Below are 15900 nucleotides of genomic sequence, written 5' to 3'. Positions count from 1 at the left end.
TCACTCTCTCTCCATTTTCCATGTGGGATTCAGTTCGTTCCTGCTCCCATCGCCATCCTATAGGGCCACTCCTTGCTCAAGCCTTCTACCCATGCCGGACAGGGTCGTTACACTTCTAATTAGGGATAATGCTATAGGCACGAATTTATTTCGTTTTGCTTAACTGTTTTGTGTCCTTGTATTCCTTTTCTTAATTCTTATTTAATAAAATTTGGGATCAGGCTATCTCGGGGTACCAACCTGGTTGGGATATCTGACAATGGTTTTCTATCCTCAGCTTCTTTAGGTAAGTGTAATAAACGAATGGTGTATTATTATTGTTGTTAGTGTTATTATTATTAAGTGAAACTTTAGAAAAGGCCATATTTGATGCACAGTATGTTAAAAATGCTTATTTCAAATAGGCAAAAATCATTCTATGGAATTCTTAACCATTGTGATTTTGGTGCATTGATGTTTAATTTCAACATATTAAGTCATTCGGTTTTTATTAATGGTCGCATTAAACCTTTAATGATTAGAAAAATTTGTTTTGAACATAAAAGTGTGTAATAGTTCGAAAGCAATTTTATATAGGGATAAAGCCCAAATTTGACATTAACATTTTCTGTGAAATGTAGATTTGACCTTAAAGTAAGAAATGGTGCAAATTTAAACACAATGTTTGTAAGCATGATCAATTCAGTCCTATGTTACAGAAAGTTTGAAACATCTAGTTTGACTCTTACCTTACTCCACACACAAAAAAATATAGGGATAAGGATCAAATTTGACCTTAACATTTTCGGTGAAATGCAAACATTTACAACCAATAAGAAGGTCTTACATTTTAGTTTCTTAGTGACCAAAACAAGATTTGGGCATAATACATCAAGGTCCCTATATGTGGCGAAATAATCCAATTGGCAATATTACATTAGCTCCACGATTTGTTAAAAACCACTTGTTCACCACCTCAATTTGTTTAAATCGGCTTATATATTAGACCCAGAAAGTGATGAATAGAAAGATAAGCCAAAGGCAAAAAAAGGAAGGGTTGGATCAAAGACTAAGGACAGAGTTAGTTTTAGAGGTCGAGCTAGGACACATACCTTTGTGTAAAAGAATTGTAGTTAGTTTATACAAATAAGCATGAACAACTTTAATTCTTGAATATTTTCAGTTTGAGGTCAACAATCGTTAACTGTCATTTTGAGAAGTTAGTTAAAATTGAGTGGCCACCCGTATTAAAAAGTGTAAAGATCACTGGCCGTACTGGAAAGAAATAAAGTTCAATGACCATAATCTGAAAATGAGTAAAGTTCAGTGTCCATGGGTGTAATTTACTCTTAATTTTTTATTAATTTTTTTTTTCCTGAAAGAATGAAAACAAATAATTGGATTCTTTTTATACAAGCCTAATAGAATATGGGGCCTTGGCCTTTGTCTTGTCTCTGTCAAGTGATTCCATAAAACCCTAATTGGAGCTCTATAAATTGGCACTCTCCAGTTTTCATCTTCACTTTCTTTGAAAACTAGTTTGACATAGCTTCTCATCTTTTTCAAATTGACTCCCCAACGAGGATAGGTAAGTCTCTTCACTTCATCTATGATTTTCTTCTCATCATTATAATTACTTCTATTTTTAAGACATTTTATAAACATAATTGATTTAAACCAATCTAATTTTGAGTATTGTATTTTATCAGATCTTAGTTCAACAAAAAGACACTTGGAATTAAGCTGAGAAGATAGACGAAGAACTGCTCCAATTATCACATATTACATATCAGAAAAAAACTTGACAAAGAAACGAACAGGAGAGGCAGAGCTCTCACTGTCTTCACACGCCAACTGAATAGAAGGAGATGTAATGATGGCTGTTCAGGCTAGCAAGGAAGGTAAGCTATTGTGAACTTGGTCTTCTTTTTTTTTTATGGAAACAAATTGGCTAATCTGAATGGATCTGGCTTCGAATGTTTAAAGTAAAATCAATCTGTACAAATCTAGAATATATTCTTACCAGATCTTTATATATCTGAAGAAAATCAATCTGAATATACCAAGCGTGCAATGTTTAAGAAATTAAAAGAAATCTTAACAAGTTCAGTCCATGATAATTTAGAAACTAATTTGGTGCAGGAAAACTAATGATTCAGAAATCTGAATAGATCTTGTCATCCCTAAAAACTCTAGATGTGCTAATTATGATTGATGCAATGATTTTAATGGAAAAGAGGGTTAATTTTAACTTAGTTAATTCATATGATAATTTTAATTTTGTACAGGAAGAACAATGGTAAAACAATTTGAAGAAAATCCATGTTTAGAGGATGTTCGTACAAGTCAAAAGAATATACTAACAATGATTGCAAAATGTGGTCGGCGAATTAACTCCCTTATTGTTAATTCTGCTTATTTAAAGGGAAAAATATGAAGTTTTCCAATCGTTTCATTGTGTTCTTAATTGCATAATTAAATGATATTTGTTTTCTTAACAGTTTACAATCTAGATGGCTCTTGCATGACCATAATATTTTCAAAAATTGGTATGGTTGTAAATAAAGCCACCAATTAAACAAGTACATAAGAAGCCAATCAAAATAACATCTCCAATAACAGAGTTGGATTCTTCCATCAATTCGGTGCTCAGTATCCAGGTATACGTTTTTAAATGTCCATCTACATATTGATTAATTATCTTCATCAACTTCATCAATATACAATTTCAGTATCAAAATACTTAATTTTTTTAATATTAAAGTATACAATGTACTTAGGTTTCCAAAAGAAACAAGAGGTTCATTTCAAATTTTTTTTTTTATAGAGGTTCTCAATTCACAAGCAAAAAACGCCTAGTTATGATTGTTTACCTGCTACAATCTTCACTTCCTAATTCATATATATTTTTAATTGTACTCTATAGAAATTTGTAATTTTGTTTTTGTTTTTTTAGCGGATGAACTTTGAAAATTTTGTCATATTGAGTTATTATTATTATTCTTATTGTGATATTTACGAATATTATACACAAACAATGAGAGGAAAAAGAAAAATGCAGGGAAAGGGAAAAAGAACTTGTGGTAAAAAAAGCAGCACGTCAAGGTCTCCTTGATCCAATATATATAGCTTGCACAACACAAGCAATAATAAGCAAATGCATAATGTCAGAGCAATAATAAGCAATATATGATTCTTTATCTAATATATATAGCTTGCACAACACAAGCAATAATAAGTTTCAAAGGTTGGTATGCTTGTAAATAAAGCCACTAATTAAGCAAATGCATAATGTCAGAGCGGCTTGAGCTTTTGGGAAATTAAAAAACTAATGGTGTGTTGGATTTGTAAGGTACACGTTGGAAGCCCAGTGGGTATTTGCATACACTTTTAGTTCAATCCGTTCCATGACACATAAAAAGCCAACCAAAATGACATTAGGATTGACATGGTTTGATTCTTCCATCAATTAGTGCTCAATATCTAGTTATACATTTTTAAATGTCCATTTACATATTAATTAATGATCTCATGAGTATACAATTTGGCATTTCAAATTATGGTGAATCCATAATTTTCTATTTGGCGTTACAATTATTGCATCATTTTAAAAACATGATATATAGTATACATCGTGTGGATATAAGTCCACATACTACTTTATTTGGCATCATGTTTTGAATATCTTAAAAATGAGGATACATAGTAATAGTATACATCAAAATTAGGTTAAACGACTATTACAAATAAATCTTATGTTATTTTCTGAAACAAAAAAAAAATTAAGCATACCATATATAGTTTGGTTTGTATATATTAGATATAAGTTATCATTTAAATCTCTATATGTCATATTTAACACTTTTAGCCTGATGTAATTTAATTTAATTTGTCAAATTTTCTACTAAATCAAATCTCACTTTGTTGGATTAGAACAACCTTAAATAGCTTATTAGTTTTAAGAATAACAACTTACATCGCCGAGCTTGGTAGCATAAGCTTGTGACCCAAATGGGGGGCAACAAAGTGATGGAACATTACTATGGCTCAAAATTCCAGGCTCATGCAGCTAACATCTGGCTGGTCCATTCCAAGCTGAGAATTTAACCATGACCAAGGTTGAGATGACTTGGTTCCTAGAGTGGAGGGCACCGCGCTAGGCTAGCTTCACAGAGCAGCGACAACCTCCTACTCCTAGAAGTGGAAGGAATACAAGGTGGTGCTACCCGAGCCCACATGGTCTAATGAGCTAAGCTACTGCACCATCACTTTTTTGTTGATCAGTTTAACGAATATTCATCAGGTACAAATCAGTTAACATTTAAGTTACACAAAATCCTATGTAATCCAATAGGATCAACAAACTGTTGTATATTAGTCTTTAATATTAGTGTTGTGAGAATTCCATAAGAATGAAATTTGTATTTTATATTGTCTGGAGACATCTGTATTGTATAAAGACATCTGTATAGCCTGGAGACATCTGTATTTTGGAAAAAGGTAAAACAGTTTTATAATTGTTTGGCAACCAATACTTACACAATATGGTTTCCCCTAAGGTACACTATGGTTTCCCGTGAGGTCCACTACATGGTTTCCACTAAGGTATAATATGTTTTCCATGAGGTACACCATGGTTTCCTCTAAGGTACACTATTGGTTTCCTATGAGGTACTGTTGTCCTAAAATGAGACTCTAGCAAGTGCACTAGATACAAGTAATAAAATGATAAGTCCAGTATCGTATCCACAGGGATTGAGAATCAAAGTTTATAAGAAAACTTTGTAGAACATGGTGTGCGTGTGTGTCAATTCTTTAATTTGAGAGGTGTTGTTCAAACATAAACAAGATCAGATCTTTAGTTTATTTCAAAGAGTACTTAATGATAGAAAAGGGCAGAATAGGTCAAGCACAGCAGAACAGGTCACTTTCAGTCTCTAAACATCCTATTTATTCCTGAATGAAGTAAAGTGATGCCAAGGTCTCTGTTTTGATGCTCACTTAAGTCAACTCTCGTGTGTTCTTAAGATTCTTAGACATACTGCAACCTTAAGCGTCCCCAAAGTTGGTTCTTTCTTGCATTACGATCTAAACAGCATTTCTCTAAAGAAAACCCTTGATGCAACCTCCTGACATCTCTGTTTCGGGGTTGAATGCTTGACTAATGGTTCCTTGAAGATGAAAGTAGTGTCCTATCATGCATCTAACACTAACATACATGCATTTAGCAATGGAGTTAAGGATTTGTCAAGCACATCATAATATATCAACATTCATTCATAAATAAGATTAAAAGAAGACTTACATAACCGGCCCTAACTGGCCAAACCCATTCAAAACGACTACTCACTCATAGTGAAGAGTGAATAGCCACCATTTTCCACAGACCTCCATTGGAGGCGTCATTGTCCTAAGAGAGCTTCGCCTCTCTTCAAAAGTTCTAACTAAAACTGATTGTCTCCAAAAGTAAAAAGGTGTCCTTTTTCCTTTCCTCGACTACGTCTATATATAGGAAGAAAAACGAACCATGCCACAAAATATTACAAAATAAGATTGTTTTTCCTACTGTTACCTAACACTAGGGAATGATTAAAATTAAGTTAACCCTTGAACACTCAAGGGGTGTTCCGTCTTATCATCATGTTGCTTTCCTTCCTTTCCTGCAACTGCTGCCACGCCGCACCCGTCACTTGTCTAGTCGCTATCCTTCATCGGGTACACAGTGAAAATCCGCTGGATCAAAGGGCGCTCAACTCCTTACGGTTTGTTGCAAAACAGGCTGTGTTATCGCCCATTTTGACTTGATCAATACAATTTGCATAAAACACTTATAAGTCCATGTATTTCGGAATATTTTGCCTGAAACACACATAAAATGTTATTAGAATGTTGTTTAATTATAGTCATATTCATGCCCAACAAATACCCCCAAATAAAATCCTTACTTGTCCTCAAGTAAGCAAAAAGATAATAATAACACAAGAAAATAGTTTTAGGCATGAATAATCAAAGGAGTATTTACAGAAAGAATTTATGCAGAAACAAGGGAAACAGAATTATAGGAAAGTGATTTAAATAGAAAGAATTTAAGAAGAAGAACTTTTTGAACAATTTGTGACTGCTAATGAGGCTTTTGCTAGAATCAAAATTTTAAAACCCTTTCTTATGAAATTCCTCAAAGCTTCAAATTGAACCTCAATCCTCATTTAAACCACCTGCTAAGCTCCAAGTGCCTCACTAAGCTTAGGAAGATTCACACACTCTCAAATGGCCTTTGTTCCCATAGGGAAAGTATCATCACTTCTCAGCTTGGTACTATGATCGCTAGGTTATGACATTGCTCATTGGCCCTATCTCGATGGATCAAAAAATTTACGATCATAGTCAAAAGGTCTTGACATGGGTTGTACCGTTAGGCTAAGGCTAAGGTATGGACGTGAATTGGCAATTTAAGTGTATGAATTTTCTACATGCAATGCAATTTTACCATACTCGGCACTTAGCATAGATCATTACGCACAGCCCGTTTCACAATATAAGCCAAACTATCCCATGAATACACAAACATAATTATCCAAACATTTGACTTTAGTCTCAAGATGTTAGCATTTGTCCAAAAATTTAAGAGACTAATTCAAACACTTTTCTGTTATCTTTTTAAAATTCCTATTCATTCCTCAAATGTCATCATTTCACTGTTTGATCATTATAAACACAGATTTTCTCAAAAAAAATTCATTTTTCTTTCTCTCGAGCAGCTTTTCCTGAGCATGGGACAAATTCAAGGTGTTTTTGGGATTACAGTGAAGGGCATTGGTTCCTTAAATTTGTGTTTGCGAAAGAATAGGTTAAGGCTCAAGTTGGATATCCTAACAATGTGAGTGCGAAGCACATGTAGGCTTTTTGTGGAGTGAATTTGGGATCTAACTGCCTTTTTCCTCCTATGATCATCCAAAATTTTACCATTTTGATAGGGCAGCCAATGCAATACATACCTAAAGACAATATGCACTAGCCCTCTCATGAAGAATCATCGCATTTTCATGCTAATGTAGGCTCAAGTTCTCACATTTCAGGGCTTTTGCATTGGAGCAGGAGATTCTTTAAGTGAAGATTGAGTTAAAACTTGAAAATTTTCAGAAATTCATGATTTTAAAAGGGAGCTCAAATAATAAAACAAAGCTATCACCTCAAATTTGCAATCACAAAAGCACAATCAGTTGCGAAATGGCTCAGAAAGTGAAATGATTACATAAACACATTATGCGATTTGCTTAACAAGGACGTCAAGATTTTATCAGAGGGAAATTTGCTTAAACTTATCATACTACAACAACAGCACGCTTCATCTTTTTATCATGTTATGCTCAAGTAGATTTGCAGTAGTTTAAACACATGCAATCCACCCCCCAAATAAAATTAACATTGTCCTCAATGTTACTCTAACAACAGGATAAAAGAATCATAACATGATAACATGGGAGTGTAACAATAAAAACAAAGAAGGGTTATAAGTGTTACCGGATGCTTGGATAACGACAAGTTTGAGGTTTTAGACAAGTGGGGAACGAGAGGAATCAACCTCTCGATCCTTAGCAAGAGCGGCACCATCCCCTTTCGAGGAGGTAGCGGCATTTGTTTCAGGGACATCAGATTTTTCTCTTACCGGACTTTTAACCGAGGTACCCGAAGCACTTTCCCGCCCATGCTCCTCTATACAAACATGCTTCAGCATATCCACTTCTTGTTGCAAAACAGCAGTTTTATGCTCAAGAGCATGGATCTGGTCTCGGTTAGCCACATTCTGCGCAAACAAAGCATCGAACTTGCAAACAATATCATCATTGGTGAGCTTTGCACATTTCTTGTAAAAACGGAGGTCTTTTTCGGGCGCAATCTGCTCGGACTCAGAGGAAACAGACATAGTAGGTTCACACTTTCTCTTGTGGCTTTCAACTCTCCTTGCTTCAACGAAGTCGGCCATCCATACCCATTTCCCATTCACCAGCTTCCCAAACAACATGCTTTGTAGGCTCCTTAAATCAATCTAGTCAGGGTGGTTCACCACAGTGAGCTGGGTGCGGTCCTCTAGTTAAAAAACCCCAAGTTCTTCTGCAATCCGAGTTACAATGCTTCCACAGCAAATGACCGAGGAATTCTTCTTTCCGAAGTTGCTGATGTACTCCCCAAACCAATAGCCTAAGTTCATTCTAGGCCCGATCGACATACTCCACAAGGCCGTCAAGTCGGCATGGGGAATAGTAGCCTGGTTTTCTCGGGCAAAGATGGTTCCCGAAACCAGTTTATGCAGGTAGCGGATGGCATAGTCATCAATATTCGACGCTTTGGAAACACTACCGTCATAGCTCTGCTGGCCCGAAATAGAATGCCAGAATGCTGTTGGGTCAAACACCTCAGGAGTCTGAGTAAATGCCTCCTTGTAGCCTTCAGATTCCAGATCATCATCGTCCATAGCACCCAGTAAACTGTTGAACGTATTCAACGAAGGCCGCTACGTGTGAGTCATTAGCCTGAAGCTAAACTTGCATTCTTCATCGGGATCTGTGATATCTGGATTGTGCTTAAACGTGGCCAAGAATTCTAATGTGAGTTCTCTGTAGGCTGGCTCAGTCATTTCAAAGAAGCAGCCGAAATGGCCGGCCTCCATGAGCCTCCGCACACGCTGATCAAGTTTGAGCCTTTTTCCAGCAAACTGTCCTCACAGGCCTGAATTCTAATTGCGCAAGTTCCTTATAATATTTCTGCGTGGCCGCATCCTTGAACTGAGCAAGCTTTTTCACCAATTTTTCTTCCGGAACGAAAGCAACTGAGCCTGTCCCCGCCATTTTTCCCTTAGCTTTTTCTTTCTTCGATGAGCCCTCGATTTTTACCTGCTTACCAGAGCCACGAGTTCTCATGTTGTGCTCAAGTTTAAATAGGGTTGCCCAATGGTAAAGAGCACAGAGCATGCGGTGACTAGTGAAAAGGAATGTATGAAAAAGAAAACAAATCGAGCAAGGGACCGTAATGAGGTAGGTCTCCTTAAGTAGGGAGAGGAGATAGAACGGTCTGTTGCCAACCCATCTTTATGAGGGCGGCCCAAAGGACGCCACTTGGACAAATTGGCAAAAGGCGCGTACCTTCGAATAGACCCTTGGGTGACAAACGGTCACGCTTCAAATTTTGAATTTAGTACTCACCTATCTGTTCGATTGCATCGAGAATAAGAGAGAAAACGAAATAAGAGCCTAGTGATATAGGATTAGACGTTTTTACTTTTCAGGCTTTTATTTCGCCGCCCAACTTCCAATGATAGCCCTGTTTGAAGGGTAAATCAACTCCCTATTTGAACAAGTAAAATCGTAAAACTTGACCCTTATGAAAAGATGTAAGTTTTACAACGGTGCTTATTCCGGAGATACTCATTACGGACCACTGCTCGATACAAAATGGATCTAAACTACTTGTGACATTACTCCAAAAAATTTGAAAATGAAACTAATTAAAATACAATGTTACTTATGCTACAATTGGTGTTTGTAGCAAACACCCTATTCGATCTTCTAATGGCGTGGGGGATCCTGGAAGTGAACTGCATCGATCTTCCTCGTGTGATCGTTCTCTAGATAGGGTTTCAGTCTTTGACCATTCACCTTAAACGGTTCCTGGCCATCCCTGTCAATTTCAATTGCACCATGACCAAACACCTTGTGTATTAGATAAGGTCCTGTCCATCTTGATTTCAGCTTCTCAGGAAACAACCTGAGTCTTGAATTGTACAAGAGAACACTTTGACCTTCATGGCCATCTTTGTCTGGATTTTTCTATCGTGCCACACCTTTGTTTTATCCTTGTAATTTACGGCATTTTCATACGAGAACAACCTGAACTCTTCCATGTCACAGAGTTGAAGTTTTCGCTGATCTCCAACAGCCTGTTGCTCAAAATTTAAAAATGTTAACGCCCAAAAAGCCATGTGTTCCATTTCAACCGGCAAGTGACAAGACTTGCCGTACAGTAATCTAAAGGGAGACATGCCAATTAGTGTTTTATAGGCTGTTCGATACACCCACAGAGCATCATCGAGTTTGTTCGCCCAGTCCCTCCTAGAATTGCCAACAGTTTTTTCTAAAATTCTTTTGATTTCTCTATTCGAAATCTCCACCTGTCCACTTGTTTGTGGATGGTATGCTGTGGCAAATCTGTGAGAGACCCCAAGTTTTCCCATTAACTTTTCAAATTTGGCATTACAAAAATGGGTTCCCTGATCACTGATGATTTCTCGTGGGACCCCGAATCGGGCAAACAACCTTTTCAGGAATTTAACTACGACACGAGCATTATTGGTGGGGCTAGCGATTGCTTCGACCCACTTGCTCACATAATCAACAGCTACCAAGATATATTTGTGCCCGAAAGATGTAGGGAATGGTCCCATAAAATCTATGCCCCATATATTAAAGATTTCACAAACAACTATGTTATTTAGGGGCATGGCATTTCTAGCTGAGATATTGTCTGTTCGTTGGCACTCATTGCAAGTGCTAACGAACAGATTGGCATCTTTAAAAAGTGTTGGCCAGAAAAAACCTGATTGAAGAACCTTGGCTGCAGTTCTGCTGGTGCTATGGTGCCCTCCAGCTTCTCGGTCATGACAATGGCTTAGAACACCCTGTCCCTCCTTCTGAGATATACATCTTCGAATCATTTGGTCGGCGCACAACCTGAAAAGATAGGGTTCTTCCCAAAAATAATATTTAATTTCAGCAAAAAACTTCCTCCTCTGATTAGTGGACAGGTTGTGAGGCTTAAGCGAACTTGCCAGGTAATTAGCAATATCGGCAAACCAGGGCGCAGGCTGTGTGGCATATAGACGCTCGTCTGGAAATCTTTCCAAAATCTCTGGTTGTTCCTGGTTGCTTTGGTGAGAAATTCTTGACAAATGATCAGCCGCGATATTTTCCGTTCCCTTTTTATCCTTAATTTCGAGATCAGACTCTTGAAGCAATAATAACCAGCGGATCAACCTAGGCTTAGCATCCTTTTTTGTGAACAAGTAGCGTAGCGCAACGTGGTCTGTGTGCACAACAACTTTGGACAGCACCAAGTAGGGTCGAAATTTGTCGAAGGCATACACAACTGCAAGAAGCTCCTTCTCTGTAGTGGCGTAGTTCTGCTGGGTCTCGTTCAATGTTTTGCTTGCATAATAAATAGGCCTAAACTTCTTCTCCATCCTTTGTCCAAGAACAGCTCCCACACAAGTATCGCTCGCGTCGCACATCATCTCAAAAGGTTGTTCCCAGTCTGGTCCTGCCAGTATAGGCGAGTTGATCAGCTTGCCTTTTAATAGTTCGAAAGCATTAAGACAGCTTGCATCAAAGGAAAATTTCGCGTCCTTATGAAGTAGTGCTGACAAGGGCAGCGCAATCTTTGAAAAATCTTTGATGAACAGGCGGTAGAATCCTGCATGCCCCAGAAAGCTTCTCACATCTTTTACACTGGTTGGAACAACCAGTTTCTCTATTACTTCCACCTTAGCCTTGTCTACTTCCATCCCCTTATCTGAGATCTTATGCCCGAGAACAATTCCTCCTGTAACCATGAAGTGGCATTTTTCCCAATTCAAGACCAGGTTAGTCTCCTTGCATCGCACAAGCACAGCTTCAAGGTTGTTCAGACAATTTCCAAAAGCGTCTCCATAAACTGAGAAGTCATCCATGAAGATTTCTACGGTCCGCTCTACCATGTCATGAAAAATAGACATCATACATCTTTGGAAAGTGGCTGGAGCGTTGCACAGTCCGAACGGCATTCGTCTGTAGGCATATGTCCCATAAGGATATGTGAACGTTGTCTTCTCTTGATCCTCACTGTGAATTGCGATCTGGTTGTATCCTGAATAACCGTCAAGAAAACAATAGAAGGCATATCCGGCTAACCGCTCCAACATCTGATCAATGAAGGGCAAGGGAAAATGATCCTTTCTTGTGGCTTCATTGAGCTTCCGGTAGTCCACACAAACTCGCCATCTGGTGATAGTTCTCGTGGGGACTAATTCGTCTTTCTCATTGAGTACTACTGTCGTTCCTCCCTTCTTTGGTACAACATGAACATGGCTTGTCCATACACTATCAGAAATGGGATAAATAATCCCTGCATCCAGCAACTTGATCACTTCTTTTCGCACAACCTCCTTCCTGTGGGGGTTTAATCTCCGCTGTGGATGGATAGAGGGCTTGTGATCCTTTTCCATCAAGATTCTATGGACACAGACTGTTGGGCTGATGCCTTTGATGTCATCAATCTTCCATGCGATTGCCTCCTTGTTTCTTCGCAGCACCTCCATGAGTTGAGTTTTCTGATCAGGAGTTAGCTTTGAGGATATAATCACTGGGCTCCCACTAGGTGGTTCCAAGAAGGCATACTCAAGGTGTGAGGGCAATGGTTTCAATTCTGGCTTAGATAATGGCACAGTTGGTATCTCCGGTGGTTCTTGATGAGTCGGGACAGTAGGATCTAAAGGTGGAGTAGGTACGTTGGACTCAATGGAACATGTTCCTTCACATAAGTTCACATCTTCTCCCAATAGAGTTTCCAGAGTGTCTTGTTCCTGCAAAGTAGATAGACTTTGGAATTCATCTAAGAAACAACATGTGTCATCATTATTGTTAGCTCGTCTCATTGCTTCGTTCATTTTGAAAATGACTTCCTCCCCATTAATTCTTAAGAACAGTCGTCCTTCTCTTACGTCTATCAATGCTTTACCCGTGGCTAAAAATGGTCTACCTAGGATAATAGGAACATGCAAGTCTTCATCAATGTCCATTATAATAAAATCAACAGGCAATATGAATTTTCCTACTTTGACCAGCACATCTTCCACAACTCCCCTAGGATAGCATACTGAACGATCGACCAATTGAATAGACATTTTGGTTGGTTGTGGTTCTCCTAATCCTAGTTTAGCATACACAGAATATGGCATAAGGTTTATGCTAGCTCCTAGGTCACAGAGTGCATTTTCAATAATTAAACTTCCAATTGAACAAGGAATAGAAAAACTCCCTGGATCTTTTAGATTTTTCGGAAGCTGCTGCTTGTTCTGGAGTATTGACGAACAATCTCTGTTGAGTTGGATCATAGAAATGTTTTTCAGCTTCTTTTTATTTGACAGGATATCTTTGAGGAACTTTGCATATGCCGACATCTGTGCCAGCGCTTGTACGAAAGGGATGTTGATGTGTAACTTCCTTAAGGTGTCTAACACCTTAGAATTTTGTTCTTCTAGCTTTTTGTTAATCAACCGTGTTGAATATGGCACAGGTGGAACATACGACGAAGGTGGCTTATACATTCTTTCGCTTTCCCCCTGATCCTGCTTACTGGTAATGGTTGTCTTCCTGGTTTCTTCTTCACTGGGAACAGCTTGTTCCTGCTCCCCTTCAGCTTCTTTTGATGTTCCTGCGCATTCAGCATTTTCATCAGCAGAAATAATGGGTTGGGTTTGCTTACCAGATCTCAGAGTTATCACCATGACATCGCCCTTTGGGTTCGGCTCTGTATTGCTTGGCATTATTCCCTTCCCTTTTGACGTAGATGCAGCTAACTGATGGACTTGTGTTTCCAGATTTTTAATCGAAGCTTGTGTCTGTTTCATGAACTGCATCATCATCGTCTTCATATCTGGCTCCACGTCCTCCTTGGGTGGAACAGGTTGTTTGTAATGCTGCTGAGGTTGTCTCTGGTAATGTCCTCCTTGCTGTTGTTGATACCTTGGTTGTTCCTGCTGGTTCGGCTGGCCTGTCCATCCAAAATTCAGATTGTTTCTTATGGCAGGGTTATATGTGTTAGAGTACGGGTTAGGCGGGTTCCTTTGGTTGTACCCTGCATAGTTGCATTCTGCCTGTGCACCCTTCCCTTGCTTGACTCTTGGGCAGTTTATGTTGAAATGCAGCCCTCCACAAAAATCACAAATGTCATTGAATGGTGGTTCGTTGTGAATTGAAGACACATTTATCTTGCCGAGCTGTCTAGCAAGTTGTTCTACCTGGCTTGTCAATTTTGATACAACATCTTCATTTCCCGCTCTTTTTCCTTCACTTCTGGAAGAGTACCAGTTGTAACTTGTGCTTACTACCCTCTCAATAAGGTCGTACAAGGCCTGAGGTTCCAAATCTTCGGGATTTCCATTGGCAATAGATTCGATTTGGATCTTATAGATGTTGGTTACCCCATTGTAAAAGTTCTGCATTTGCATCCACATAGGAATGCCATGATTGGGTACTCTCCTTAGTAGTTCCTTGTACCTTTCCCATGCTTCGGCTAGTGATTCATCTTCTTCTTGCACGAAATGGGAAACCTCGTTTCTAAGCTTAATGGCTTATCGTGGTGGGAAATATTTCATTAAGAACGCACCAGCCATTTCTTCCCAAGTGGTGATCGTTCTTGGTTGCAAGCAGTTCAACCAAGTCTTCGCTTTGTCCCTTAGGGAAAAAGGAAACAGCTTCAGTCTGATTACGTCGTCAGAAATGCCCCTGTTGGATCTGAACGTGTTGCACAGCATGATGAATTCAAGAATATGCCCATTTGGATCTTCAGATTGGTATCCGTTGAACTGTACTGCGGCTTGTAACATTTGGATCATCGACGATTTCACTTCGAACATGTTGTTCCCTTCGTTTGGCAACACGATACATGATGAATGTCCTTCTGTGGTTGGTCTTGAATAATCTCTGATTCGCATGACAGGAGGGTTGTTATTCTCCCCTTCTTCTTCTTGGTTTGGTTGAACTGGTTGTTCGGGTGGTACCCTTCCAGCCATTCTTCTCTCTCTTTGTCGTTCTCTTTGTCGTGCACGTCGAGCTCCCGCTCTGTTTCGTCTACACGTTCTCTCTAATTCGAGATCGATAGGAAAAACAGGAGGTCCAGCTCTGCGCATAAATTGATAAAGATTCCTTTTGGCTGCACTATTTAGCAAACAAATTAAAAACACCTTGTTTCACAGAAAAGTTCGTATAAACTTTGTTGCTTTCAATCCCCGACAACGGCGCCAAAAACTTGTTGTCCTAAAATGAGACTCTAGCAAGTGCACTAGATACAAGTAATAAAATGATAAGTCCAGTATCGTATCCACAGGGATTGAGAATCAAAGTTTACAAGAAATACTTTGTAAAACAGGGTGTGTTTGTGTGTCAATTCTTTAATTTGAGAGGTTTTGTTCAAACATAAACAAGATCAGATCTTTAGTTGATTTCAAAGAGTACTTAATGATAGAAAAGGGCAGAACAGGTCAAGCACAGCAGAACAGGTCACTTTCAGTCTCTAAACATCCTATTTATTCATGAATGAAGTAAAGTGATGCCAAGGTCTCTGTTTTGATGCTCACTTAAGTCAACTCTCGTGTGTTCTTAAGATTCTAAGACGTACTGCAACCTTAAGCGTCCCCAAAGTTGGTTCTTTCTTGCATTACGATCTAAACAGCATTTCTCTAAAGAAAACCCTTGATGCAACCTCCTGACATCTCTGTTTCGGGGTTGAATGCTTGACTAATGGTTCCGTGAAGATGAAAGCAGTGTCCTATCATGCATCTAACACTAACATACATGCATTTAGCAATGGAGTTAAGGATTTGTCAAGCACATCATAATATATCAACATTCATTCATAAATAAGATTAAAAGAAGACTTACATAACCGGCCCTAACTGGCCAAACCCATTCAAAACGACTACTCACTCATAGTGAAGAGTGAATAGCCACCATTAATTCCACAGACCTCCATTGGAGGCGTCATCGTCCTAAGAGAGCTTCGCCTCTCTTCAAAAGTTCTAACTAAAACTGATTGTCTCCAAAAGTAAAAAGGTGTCCCTTTTCCTTCCCTCGACTACGTCTATATATAGGAAGAAAAACGAACCATGCCACA

The 15900-nt window shown here is 38.6% G+C and overlaps 1 non-coding gene across 1 annotated transcript; it reads left to right on the top strand.

Annotated features, from left to right (window-relative positions):
* The first annotated feature begins 14246 nt into the window (after positions 1-14246).
* LOC136225238 (small nucleolar RNA R71) lies at positions 14247-14353 on the top strand. The gene has a single exon (XR_010686964.1). It is a non-coding gene; the product is annotated as a small nucleolar RNA R71 (small nucleolar RNA).
* The last annotated feature ends 1547 nt before the right edge of the window (positions 14354-15900 follow it).

The sequence above is a fragment of the Euphorbia lathyris genome, chromosome 3, assembly GCF_963576675.1.
Source record: "Euphorbia lathyris chromosome 3, ddEupLath1.1, whole genome shotgun sequence".
NCBI lineage: Eukaryota > Viridiplantae > Streptophyta > Magnoliopsida > Malpighiales > Euphorbiaceae > Euphorbia > Euphorbia lathyris.
The sequence above is the reverse complement of the archived record's forward strand: the minus strand, read 5'-3'. Positions and strand labels throughout refer to the sequence as shown.